The 12,797-nt window shown below is 39.8% G+C and overlaps 1 pseudogene; it reads right to left on the bottom strand.

Annotated features, from left to right (window-relative positions):
- Positions 1-6,666: 6,666 nt before the first annotated feature.
- On the bottom strand, positions 6,667-12,201 carry LOC141250484 (uncharacterized; annotated as a pseudogene).
- Between the last annotated feature and the right edge of the window lie 596 nt (positions 12,202-12,797).

The raw sequence follows: 12,797 nt of genomic DNA, 5'->3' as shown, positions 1-12,797 counted from the left end.
TATAAATCCCATACCGAAGCTCCATCATAAAGCAATCAAGGCCCGAAGTAATCCAGCAAGCGAAGCCCAAAACAGAGCCACAACCCGGCAGTGATGATGTCACGCCCATCGGTGGCGCGGTCGTGCCCAGGCTTTGCGCTGTCGAGTCTAGGCAATTTTCCCATTTTGTTGGCGCATATGGGTGCGGTAACACATATGGGTGCGGTCGCACCCATGCTTCTGTAGCTTGGAGCGGCTGCATCTTCTCCTGCGCAGTCGCGCTTTCATCCCTCTGACAATCTTCTCTTCATCTTCTCTCTAATGTCTGTAATCCTCATGAATAAAGCCTTTGTTCTGTGAGGTCCGGATTAAAGTAGTATGCTCCATAAAATTACCAAACCACCTATAAATTAAGCTAATGACCACTGGATGTGCTATGCGAGATATCACCTATCAGCTGCATATGGTGCAATATCAACAACGGGTTGCACGCAACTATAACCGGAACATTTGCTTCAAGACATTTGCATCAGGTGACTGGGTCCTTAGGAAAACCTTCCAAAACGGACCCAAAGATGGTAAGTTGGCTCCACAATGGAAAGGAGCGTAATAGATCATTAAAATCGATGGACAAGGTGTATATCTACTTCCCGACTTCGATGAAAGAGTTATCCTCGTAGTTGGAACACTATGCATCTGAGAAACTATCACTTATAAAACCCTCTTTTATTTATCCTTTACAATCGCATCATTCATGTTTTTTTATAAACGACTTTACACTGACTTGAGGGTTGGAGGGCCGTTAGGCTCGCCTCCAACGTTGAGTCCTTAGCTGGATCCTTTTTGTTTTACATGTGTCTAGGGAAATGACCCTTGACCCCCAGTCGAGTCATGATGAAGCTACATGATGAATAGGCACGATCGATCGGAAGCAAGGGATTGAACATAAGGTACGTCGTTAAACCACTCGCTTAAAAATCCTTATAAGGTAAAACATCCCCTTATAATTTTACGTCACGTGAAACACACATAATTGTCTCCCTTGGCATTACAACAAAGTGCGTTGATACATCTATAATTACCGACCTACTCCTCAATCTTCGACAGGCGATACACAACCACATCATTGTTGGCGGATGGTGCACGATCATGAAACATGAATGTTACTAGCGACCTTACACAACATTGAACATGTAAAATTTGTCATGAAGGTACGAAAACAAAGCAACGAGATTTAGATTACAAAAGTGCGACCCACTGTAGTGGATGGGTCTCTAAACCATTATTCTGCCTTCATAGATCAAGGAATTGTCAAAAGTTAAGTAGAACCAACAAACATCTTTTGCAAATAACAAGTTTGAACAAGAGAAAAACTAACAACCACCATTACACCTTGCAACTTCAAGCATCGTCGTGAGAGTCCTCACCTAAGTCGTCGTGTGCTAGGGAATGCGGAACGAATTTTCCGTCCTCAAACATAAGACCCTATTCCTTCAGGTATTCCGGATGTAGACAACCCTTAGGGAAATCTTTTTCTAGGTCTGTCGTGCATCCAGGTCCCAATCTCCTTGTTCTCCACTCATGTACTCTTCAATCATATCAACACAAGACTTGGCGCACATGTAGGCCCCAAGATCAGTGCACACCTCTCCACACTTTGCCTTGAGCTTAGTCAGTTCATCCTCTATCTCCCCACAATGCTTGGTTTCACCTACGACCTTTGTCTTAGCAGCATTGACTTCAGAGACACACCAATCGCCCACTTCCTTAACCTTACCTTCCATAAGTCGAGCTTTCTCCTCCGCAACCAGCATCGTAGACATCCCCTTGTCAAGTTTTTTCTTCAGATCGTCAATGTTACACTTGGCCTTCCCATGGATTGACCTCAAATGTTGAAATCCGTGGAAAGACAACCGCGATTACTACACAATGAACGTACACAAATGCAAAAGTTAGTCGACTGACTTACCAACCAACAATAGTTAGTGGCGACCTTAAGATTCTTAAGGAATGTGAGAGCTTTGACCCCTTCACTCACTGGGGGACGTGGATTTCTGTGGAATTTTCCTCGACCCTATTGACTTTACGAGGGATGATTTCAGTAGTGGTTTGGAGAAAATGTTTCTTCTGCTTATGGGGTGACGTGGCAACAAGTTGTTTGACCTCTTTCTTGTCTAGGGATGACTTCACTCTACCACGTGACTCAATCAAACTTTTGACGGAGATGTGGGCAGACCCTTGGAAAGACGGATCTGCTGTGACAGTGGAACATGAGAAAATATATCGCAAGTCTATGAATCAAGATAAATGACAATATACTTATTTTTTGTAGCGATGGCGCAACACTAGAAACCAGGTGCGGAGAAGTGGAGTTGTCAAACTTCCTTTCATTTAGTAAGATAGCCTTTTGGCACGCTTGAGTTTCGCCTCGATAGCCTTGTCAGGGGCACGATCAACGAATACCGGTTCTAATGAAGAAAACAACAATGTTAGAAATCAACATGGCGAGAGTAAACCTGGTTGAAAGAAAGCAAAATCATACCTTTCCATTTCCATTTAGTCCGGAGGAAGTAGTAATCAACTCCTAGAGACTTCATCTCAAGGAAGTGCATTTTCTTCCATCCACGATCATTTACGCTGAGACTAATAGCCATTGGCTTCACCGTTGCCCTGTTTTTCAAGCTAGATTGGGGATATTTTGAACACGATAGTGTGTATAAATGGTCAATGTCATTCATTGTAAAGCCAAACTCACACCTTTCGTTCAACTTATCAAAGATCCTCAAAATCCTCAATGGATACGACATTAGTTTACATGTCACCAACCCATACATGGAGAACGCCTTGAACAAGAATTGCTAATGGGAAAACGTGTCCAATCAAGAACGTGTAATCGTAAAAGATCATTCACCCATATTTTGCAGCGTCGACTCATTCGGTGATTGATGGGATCTAGGTTACGATATCCTTAAGAATCTGTGCTGCCTTGAAGACTTCTTCCAGCCTGAGTTTGGTAAGTTTTCATGGAGCAATATCGGCATCCTCAAAAAAGAAGACCAGAGGTTGATCTTGGTTTGGGGTTAAAAGATGACATGATCGCAAATAAAAGGGTTTCTAGAGAATGGGACAATATCTAGGAAGGTGGAAAAATCTTAGGAGAAAAGTATGTGGAAGGAGAACCGTGGAGTCATTTTTTGAGAGGGTGTGATTTGACACTGCATTGGAAAGGTAAAATACAAATTAACTAAGGGTGGTTAATAGGCAAGATACGACGTACAATGTGCCAAGTGTATGAGGAAAAAGAAATTTACTACTCGTAGTTTTTGAACTGCCGCCCATTTCTTTTGTGGCAATTGTTGGGAATGTGTCTAGTGTCGAGCATATGCGTCTAGTTAAGAGTGAAAGAATATAAGAGCGCGATGCGTGCTGCTGGAAGTAGATGTTAGGACGAGTGGAGAAGGTTAGATATAATCTTAATCGTGTGACCCGACAATCCGCGATATGGACAATGTGGCTTCTCACGATTCAACGTCACTTTTATTTTTGATATAAATATGTATAACTCGTTCTATTTTAACACGATTGGATGAATTCGATTACCATAATCTCTCGAGCACTCTTGTATCTCTTTTTTCACCATTAATACGACTCTAATGCTCAAGTTTTTCATTGTTCTTTTTCTGAATTCTCATTATTGAACAACACGATCTTTGAAACTCAAAATCCACACCCTCCATTGATCACAAGTTTACAATTTATAGACATCTGAAAATCAGAATATCTTCAAAGCAACTAAAAAACTATCTTAATAAGCTATATCTATCTTCTATCTAATAATGAAGCAATAAGATAAAACAATAGAATCAAATCCAACAATAGACTTGATCAACAAGAAAAGCAACAAACTAACTAACTCCAGCTTAAACAACATTCTCCCCCTTAAGCTTGAATTTATCTTCCAATACTTCCAGAACTCCAATCAATTCTCTCATCTCTTTGAACTTAATTCTTCCCAATGCCTTGGTGAGAATATCAGCTAGCTGCATATCTCCAGGAATATGATCAACTTCTACCAAATTCTTGTCTACACACTCGCGAATGAAGTGAAACCAAGTGTGTATGTGCTTACTTCTTCCATGGAAGACCGGATTCTTGGTGAGAGCTATAGCTGACTTGTTATCAACAAGTATTGTAAATCCCTCCCCCTTTTTATCCATAAGTTCACCAAGTAGTTCCTGCAACCATATGGATTGTTTTGCAGCCTCAGTGGCGGACATAAACTCAGCTTCACAAGATGAAAGAGCTATAGTCTCTTGCTTTCTTGAGCACCATGTGATCGGTGATTCATTAAGGTAGAACACATGTCCGGTTGTGCTTTTACCTTCGCTTGCATCCACATTATGGCTGCTGTCAGAAAAACCGATCAGTCTTATCTTGTCTGAGCGTTTAAACACTAGTCCATACGTACTGGTTCCTTGAACGTACCGTAGGACTTGTTTTAATGCAGCACCGTGACACTCCTTTTGAGCAGTCATGTATCTGCTTAGGACACCGACGCCGAACGAGAGGTCTGGCCTAGTATGTAGCAAATACCGCAGGCACCCAATCTTCTTCCTTTACTCAGTCTCGTCTATGGTGGCTTTGTTCAGTACCTTAGAAAGCTTCAAGCTCGGGTCCATAGGAGTATGAGACAGATTGCACTCGCTCATTCTTGCTTCACTAAGCACCTTCTTTGCATAAGTCTCCTGTTTAAGCATGATTCCGTCTTTGTGCTGTAACACTTCGATTCCAAGATAATAAGTTAACTCCCCGAGATCACTCATTTCAAACTTCTGTGACATCTCCCTTTTGAAATCGACTATGGAATCAAGACTCGACCCAGTGATGAACAAATCATCCACATAAACAGCCACTCGAAGAACGTCTTCTCCTTTCATTCTTCTGTAAACCGAAGGTTCTTTAGAACACTTAATAAACCTCATATCACCTAAGACTTTGTTAAGCTTCTCGTTCCACGCCCTCGGTGCTTGACGCAACCCATACAATGCTTTGTCAAGTTTAAACACCTTCTTATCACTTCTGGCGACCACAAATCCTTCCGGCTGCATAACATAAACAGTTTCTTTCGAATCACCATGTAAGAACGCTGTTTTGACACTAGATGGTGTATCTTCCAACCTTTAGTAGCTGCGAGAGCAATCGATAATCTACTGTTTCAATACGTGCTACTGGTGTGAATACCTTGTCAAAATCAATGCCGTGTTTTTGTACGTATCCTTTCGCCTCCAACCGAGCTTTATGCTTATTGATTGTTCCGTCGTAATTCCGCTTCAATTTAAACACCAATTTTACTCCGATGGGTCTAATTCTGGGCGGAAGGTCGACCAAACGCCATGTTTTGTTCTTCTCAATGGAACGCAATTGGTCTTGACAGGCCGTCATCCAAGCGCTGTCAGGCTTAGCCTCTTGGAAACTCCAAGGTTCGTCATTACTGCTAAGAAACAGTCTCTCGGACTCTGTTTCTACTAGAGACACGAAATCATCAGGATAGCTTATGTAATCATTGAGGTAAGAGGGTCTTACACTAATCCTGCTCGTCCTGCGTAGGTTCTGCTACGGACTGTCTACGTTGCTCCTCCCGCATAGGTTCTGCTGCGGACTGTCTACGCTAATGTCCTCGTCATAGCTGATGTCCGAGTGGCTTTCATTGTCATGGATGAAGTCTGAAAAACCTTTAGCGTTATTCACAGCCTCGTCTTCAGTATTGATCTCATCAGGCGAGCTCTGCCTTACCTCAAACTCACCAGCAGCCGCCGATTCTTCACCTGATGATTTATGGCTCCAATTCCAGCACATATTTTCATTGAACTCTACATTTCTGCTTACAACAATTTTCCGGACTGCTGGATCCAGTAGCCTGTACGCTTCTGTTCCGGGTTCGGTTCCGAGATACACAAGCTTTCTAGAGCGGTCATCAAGCTTTCTAATCTGAGGAAGATCAACCTTAGCATAACCAATACACCCGAAGACACGAAGATGATCAATACTCGGCTTTCTTCCCTTCAAAGCTTCATACGGTGTTTGATCAACTAACATTCTGGTAGCTACTCGATTAATTATGTAAGTTGCGTGTCTGACCGCTTCTCCCCATAACAATCTTGGGATATTCATGTGCTTCATCATACTACGAGTCAGACCCATGAGTGTCCTGTTTCGCCTTTCAACTACACCGTTTTGCTGTGGTGAATAAGGTGCAGTTAGATGCCTTTGTATACCGTTCAACTCACAGTATTATTGGAACTCGATTGATGTGAACTCCCCGCCTCTATCGGATCTAAAAGTCTGAACCTTTTTCTTGGTTTCTTGCTCAACATGTATCTGAAAGCTTTTGAATTTCTCAAAAGCTTCACATTTCTCCTTCAACAAGATAGACCACATATAACGAGTTTTATCATCAATTAACACGAATACGTACCTATTCTTTGCGGGGGTTGAAGGGTAGATAGGACCACATAGATCGCCATGTATGAGCTCGAGTATTTCGTTGGAAAGAAAGCTGCTAGCTTGAGGGAATGAGTCCCTTGTATGTTTTCCTAAGAGACATGATTCACACTTATGTTTAGACATATGTGCTAACTTTGGGATTCCTGTGACAAGCGCTTTAGTGATCACAGTTCTCATGGAGTCTTACCCGATATGACCCAGTCGTGCGTGCCACTGCTCAACGTTCTCCTGTTCAGTAAGCTTGAACAGACACTTAGCTTCTGCAATTTTCAAGACAACTTTGTACAATCGATTTGCTGATCTAATCGACTTTGCAATCATAAGTCCGGATTTGTCATGTAGAGATAGATAGTTCCCCTTCATCCTAATCTCACATCCAGACTCGGTTGCTTGACCCAGACTAATAATGTTCGACTTTAAACCAGGTATGTAATAGACGTTGTTTAGGATTTTCTTACCTCCATCATTGCTTAGGAAGTGAATAGAACCCTTACCCTTGATGTCTATCCTGGAGTCGTCACCAAACCGGACCTTGCCTGTGATCTCCTTGTCCAGTGAGGTGAAGTACTCGAGACAACCCATCATGTGGTTGTTGGCACCGTTGTCAAGATACCAGACCTCACGATTATCCTGGCTTGTTTCGAAAGCATCAACCTTTAGACTTCGTTCATGAAGATTAATGGTCTGTGCCATGAGCAGAGTATCGGCACCTTGTGTGTCGTGGTGATCGTCCTCCTGTGTCTCCTGGAGATTGAGAGGTTTATCCGGGCATGTACTGGTGAAGTCGCCGTATTTTTCACACCGAAAACACTGAACCTTTGACATGTCTCTCGTTCTACCACGACCTCTTCCTTTTCCTCTGTTTTGGCCGCCCCAACCTCTGCCTCCGCCTATTTGATCACCTTCGGACGGAGCGAACATGAGCTTCTCTTTCTCTTCGACGACAGTCTCCTTGTCGTCCTCAGCTATTTGCTCTTCGTAGGCCTTAAGCCTACCTATTACATCCTCAAAGCTAGTTTCTTTGAAATCGAGAACCTGTTCGAGCGAGGCCACCATGTGAATAAATTTCTTCCTAGGTAGAGAAGAGAGAAATTTCTTCACCATCATGGTGTTGTCGATATCCTTCCCTAGCTCAGATGATTTTGATGAGATAGCAGATAATTTCCCAACAACTCATCTATGATTTCAGATTTTTTCATCCTCAATTTCTCTAATTCTGCCATTAATGTCTGTAATCGGGCCTCTTTGACTCTTTCGGCACCAAGATGGTGTGCCTTAATAGCGCCCCAAACAGCTTTACACTACAAAAAAAACTATCCTTTGCAACGACAAATGTCGTTGCAATACATAGCAAGTCGTTGCAATACATAGTGTCGTTGCAAGGTCGTTGCTCGTAAGCCCGTAGGCAAAAGCTTTAGCAACGACTTTTTCCGTTGCAAAAACTATCTAGCTTTCACAACGACAAAGTCCGTTGCGAAAACTTTGTCGTTGCGATACAATACAACATTTTTTGCAACGACAACCTGGTCGTTGCAATACATAACCATCATTGGCAACGACAAATTTTGTTGCAATACATTCTATACATAATTCTATACATATTTGGCAACGAAAATAGTCGTTGCAATACATTCACATATGTGATTTGGCAACGACTTTGGTCGTTGCAATACGTTCTTATACATGTTTTGCAACGACGTTTATCGTTGCAATACATTCCTAGTACATATTTGGCAACGACAAAAGTCGTTGCAATACATCCTGGTACATATTTGGCAACGACAAAAGTTGTTGCACTACATTCCTTGTACATATTTGGCAACGATAAACGTCGTTGCAATACATTCCTGGTACATATTTGGCAATGAAAAAAGTCATTGCAATACATCCCTAATATATAATTTGCAACAACAACAATGCTGCAATATATAAACATGCAACATGTAATTTCATAGAGCTTTTATCTAAAATCATAGGTCAATCACATACATAAACATCTTAACCATCCAAATTATAGTTTCACAACCTGCACTTAAAATCATATAATGTATCATATGTTCAAAATTATAATCTTCCAATAGTTTCTTCCATGATCCAAAAAAAGGCATCCTTCATTACTTCGACATCCAAAAGAAAGGCACTTTCCTTAGTGAAACCCACTTCCAAACCTGCATAACAACAAGTTTATCATTCAAATGCTAGAGAATGTGCTTTTCTTAGGGAAAACCATTTCCCAAACTAAATGATTTTGAAAGCTAAGGGATAAATTTAAGAGCAATAAAGAAAAGAATTAATAGACATTAAATAGAATGGACCAAATAATTCAATCATGAAGTATTAATTGTATTAATCTAGAAGCCACTGCCTTATTTAAAGTCATCTCCTAATTTTAGATGATGAGTGATTCTTTATTTTGACCCATGCCTTATTTAAAGTCATCTCCTAATTTTAAATAAGAAGAGTAACGTATTTCAGCAAATATGCAAGCAATCGTCCAACAAAAGTCAATAAAAGAATATACATTTTCCCTTAATATAACTCCTGAATATTTTATTCTTAACAATGATTAATGTTAATGAAAAGAAAGAAAATGCAAACATATAACTATATTAATTAGCATACATTTTTCCCTTAAAATTTTGAACCTCAGTTTCATACAGTAAGAATATTAGAAAGGAGGCATTGTTGATTGAATTAGCTTCTACACATACTGTTTTTTTCTGAGGATTTGGTTGATTTATATAACTATCTAAGTAGAAATTGAAATCAGTGTTTTTAAGCACTTCAACAATCACTGCTCCACAGTTGATGCAGTGTACGTGATGGACAGGAAGAACGAGCCAAAATTCGTTGATTCCGCAGAATACCGAAAGATAACAACTTGGAGGAAACCTCAAATATTTTTATTAATCAAGCAAAACTAATGGCCAAGAAGACAAAGGAATCCTTAAATATGCAAACACTAATATCTAGAAAGGAAAGAAATAAAAAACGTAAAGTCTAATAATTCAGAAACATAAGAAAAACACAAAAAGTAAAAAAATGCAATTTTGACCCTCTAAACGATCTCCGATGCCCGAAAACCACCGGGGCTCATGAAAAAGCATGAGTCTGAGTCAGAGCACCGTTTCCACCCAGAAAACACTAAGCTTATGTCGAATTCTGACATTTCCGTGAGCCGATAGTTTCCGCAAAATTCCCGGCTTTGCCGATTGCGGCTTAAAATCCTCCACGAACTGAACCGCAACAGTACAACCCAATTTCCTAATTTTTAATCCAAGCATTTCAATTCCGTGTTTCTAATCCACATTATAACCCAATTTCCTAATTTTTAATCCACAGTACAACCCAATTTATTGAAATCAGTGTTTCTAATCCAAGTAGTTCAATTCAGTTTTTAAGCACTTCTCAATTTCCTAATTTTTAGAATGATAGATTCTGACAGTTCATTTCCTTATAAGTGAATGAAATTATCCCTCAAATTAATTCCAATATGTGATCTTTGATACAGGAAATGAAGGCATGACTAATATTACAAACCATCCAAACATCCAAACCATAACCAAACAAGAGGCTTCACTTTCTCTAGTAACAATCACTGCTCCACAGTACAACCCAGAAACGGCAATTGCTAATCATTTGTGGGGAAAAACTCAGAAACTCAGAAATCCAGATACTCAGAAATCCAGAAACTCAGAAATCCAGAAATCCATAAACTCTAAAAGGCATTGTCTGAAAATAGCCATGTGAATGGAGAAGAAGAAAAGATTGATATGCTTAAGAAGGAGATAGGGGAGCTAAAGGAAGTGATTGAGGGGAAAGAGTTTTTGGTGCAGAGCTACTAGGAGCAGAAATCGGAGCTGTCTATCAAGATCAGGGAGTTACAACAGAAATTAGATTCGCATGTTCCAAATATATTGTAGTTTTTATGTTGTTCTGCACTCAATTCATTTCTGGTTAGAATTCAGCTGAGAATTCAACTGAATTCAGCTTAATTCAGCTGAGAATTCAGCTCAATGCACTCAAGTGATTGAGGGGAAAGAGTTTTTCTGAACTTTTCAAAACAGGGATTAGAATTCAGCTGCTGAGAATTCAGGTTCAAGCTGTGAGAATTCAGAAATCCAGAAATTCACATGTTCCAAATATATTGTAGTTTTTTTGTTGTTCTGCACTCAATTCATTTCTGGTTAGAGTTCAGCTGATAATTCAACTGAATTCAGCTGAGAATTCTCTGCTGAATGCACTCAAGTGATTGAGGGGAAAGAGTTTTTTTTAACTTTTCAAAACAGGGATCAGAATTCAGCTTCTGAGAATTCAGGTTCAAGCTGTGAGAATTCAGAAATCCAGAAATTCACATGTTCCAAATATATTGTAGTTTTTTTTGTTGTTCTGCACTCAATTCATTTCTGGTTAGAATTCAGCTGAGAATTCAACTGAATTCAGCTTAATTCAGCTGAGAATTCTCAGCTGAAAACACTCAAGTGATTGAGGGGAAGAGTTTTTTTGAACTTTTCAAAACATGAATTAGAATTCAGCTGCTGAGAATTCAGGTTCAAGCTATGAGAATTGAGAAATCCAGAAATTCAGCTGCTGAGAATTCAGCTGCTGAGAATTCAGGTTCAAAACAGGGCATTTTGTTGCCTTTGCAGCTATCATGGCTACACTAGGTGTCTAATGCTTGTGTTCAATCGTTTTGCTTTCTTCCTTTTTTAGATACAGTTCTTGAACATTCCCCCAAATTTGCAGGATTTCACATTCTGGTTCAAGCTGTGGAAGAATTAATCAACAACGACATTTCTAATGACTATACAAGAGATCAGTTGAAATGGCTGTGTTCATTGAAAAGCCCTAAACCTAAGTTCATTGAAAAGCCCTAGATTCGAATTAATTGAACTAACCTGAGCCTGGTGCTTCAGATATCGTGTGGATTCCGGATGTTGGTCGCTCGCGACGGCAGTGACAGGCTGATAGAGGACGAGAGGCTGTTCGCTGCGCACTCGCTAGAGGAGGATGGAAGCACGCACTAATTGCTGGTGGAGGAAGATAATTTAGGGATGATGGTGGTGGAGCATAAGAGGTAGAAGGTGGAGTGGGTTGGCCATGGCTGAAATCGTTGGTTTGTAGAGCAGCAGGAGGTAGAAGGTGAGAAAGGGAGGTAAAAGGTGTACGTGAATGTGAAGCAGGTTTGTGGGTAGAAGCAATTTCTTTTAATTATGTTTATATTTTTTTCTAGTAAATAATAAGTATTCATTTCATTTATCAATTTTTACAACGACATTAGCGTTGCGAAATTAATTATGTATGTTTTACAATGATGGATGTCGTTGCGAAACATGTATAAGAATTTTGCAACGACAAAAGTCGTTGCAATACTACCTAGCACCAATTTTTTTTGGAGGGAACTAAAAATTTGATGTATAACAACGGCTTTTAGCAATGATAAATATTGTTGTTGCCAATAACGGTATTTGCAACGACAAAAATTTGCCGTTGCAAAAAGTCGTTGTTATACATGGTTTTTCTTGTAGTGTTAGCAGAGTCAAGATTTCCGATTTGAAGTAGCAGAGGTTCGGGAATTGATTGATAAATCAACGCCATAGCAAGGACGCCTTTATCTTCATCTGCAATCTTTCCTTCGACTGCTTCCCATACTTTATAGATCCGAAGGAGGATCTTCATTCAAATTGCCCAGACTGTATAGTTTGTAGAGTTCAGCATTGGACACTTGATTGAAGACGACTCGCCTCCTTCGCTCGTCCTTACTCCTGAGAACAAGAGATTTCACCATCTAAAAGCTCCTCCTTTCCTTTACCGTTGTCGTCTCCCATAGCTTCCGTTTTCCTTGTTAATTCCAAATTCCCTGTCCGAGATCGTTCCTTTTGCTCAAAAAACGCTCTGATACCAATTGTTTAACATCTTTGAAACTCAAAATCCACACCCTTCCATTGATCACGAGTTTACAATTTATAGACATCTGAAAACCAGAATATCTTCAAAGCAACTAAAAAACTATCTTAATAAGCTATATCTATCTTCTATCTAATAATAAAGCAATAAGATAAAACAATAGAATCAAATCTAACAATAGACTTGATCAACAAGAAAAGCACCAAACTAACTAACTCAAGCTTAAACAAACACTCATTATATCGACTGATTACCTCACTTTTAAGGCAATTTAGACGACGCCATCTTTTTGACCAGAAATAAATAAATCAAAATGGAAAACTACATATATTGTGTCAATGTTTATTTTTAGCATGTAATGTTACTATAATTAAGCTTTTTGTATGTTACATATATCGAATTTTATT

Source organism: Phyllobates terribilis, unplaced genomic scaffold (assembly GCF_046119375.1).
Source record: "Phyllobates terribilis strain yellow unplaced genomic scaffold, ASM4611937v1 Scaffold_5800__1_contigs__length_49008, whole genome shotgun sequence".
NCBI classification, from domain to species: domain Eukaryota; kingdom Metazoa; phylum Chordata; class Amphibia; order Anura; family Dendrobatidae; genus Phyllobates; species Phyllobates terribilis.
Note: the sequence above shows the minus strand (reverse complement) of the source record. Positions and strands in the feature narration are given on the sequence as shown.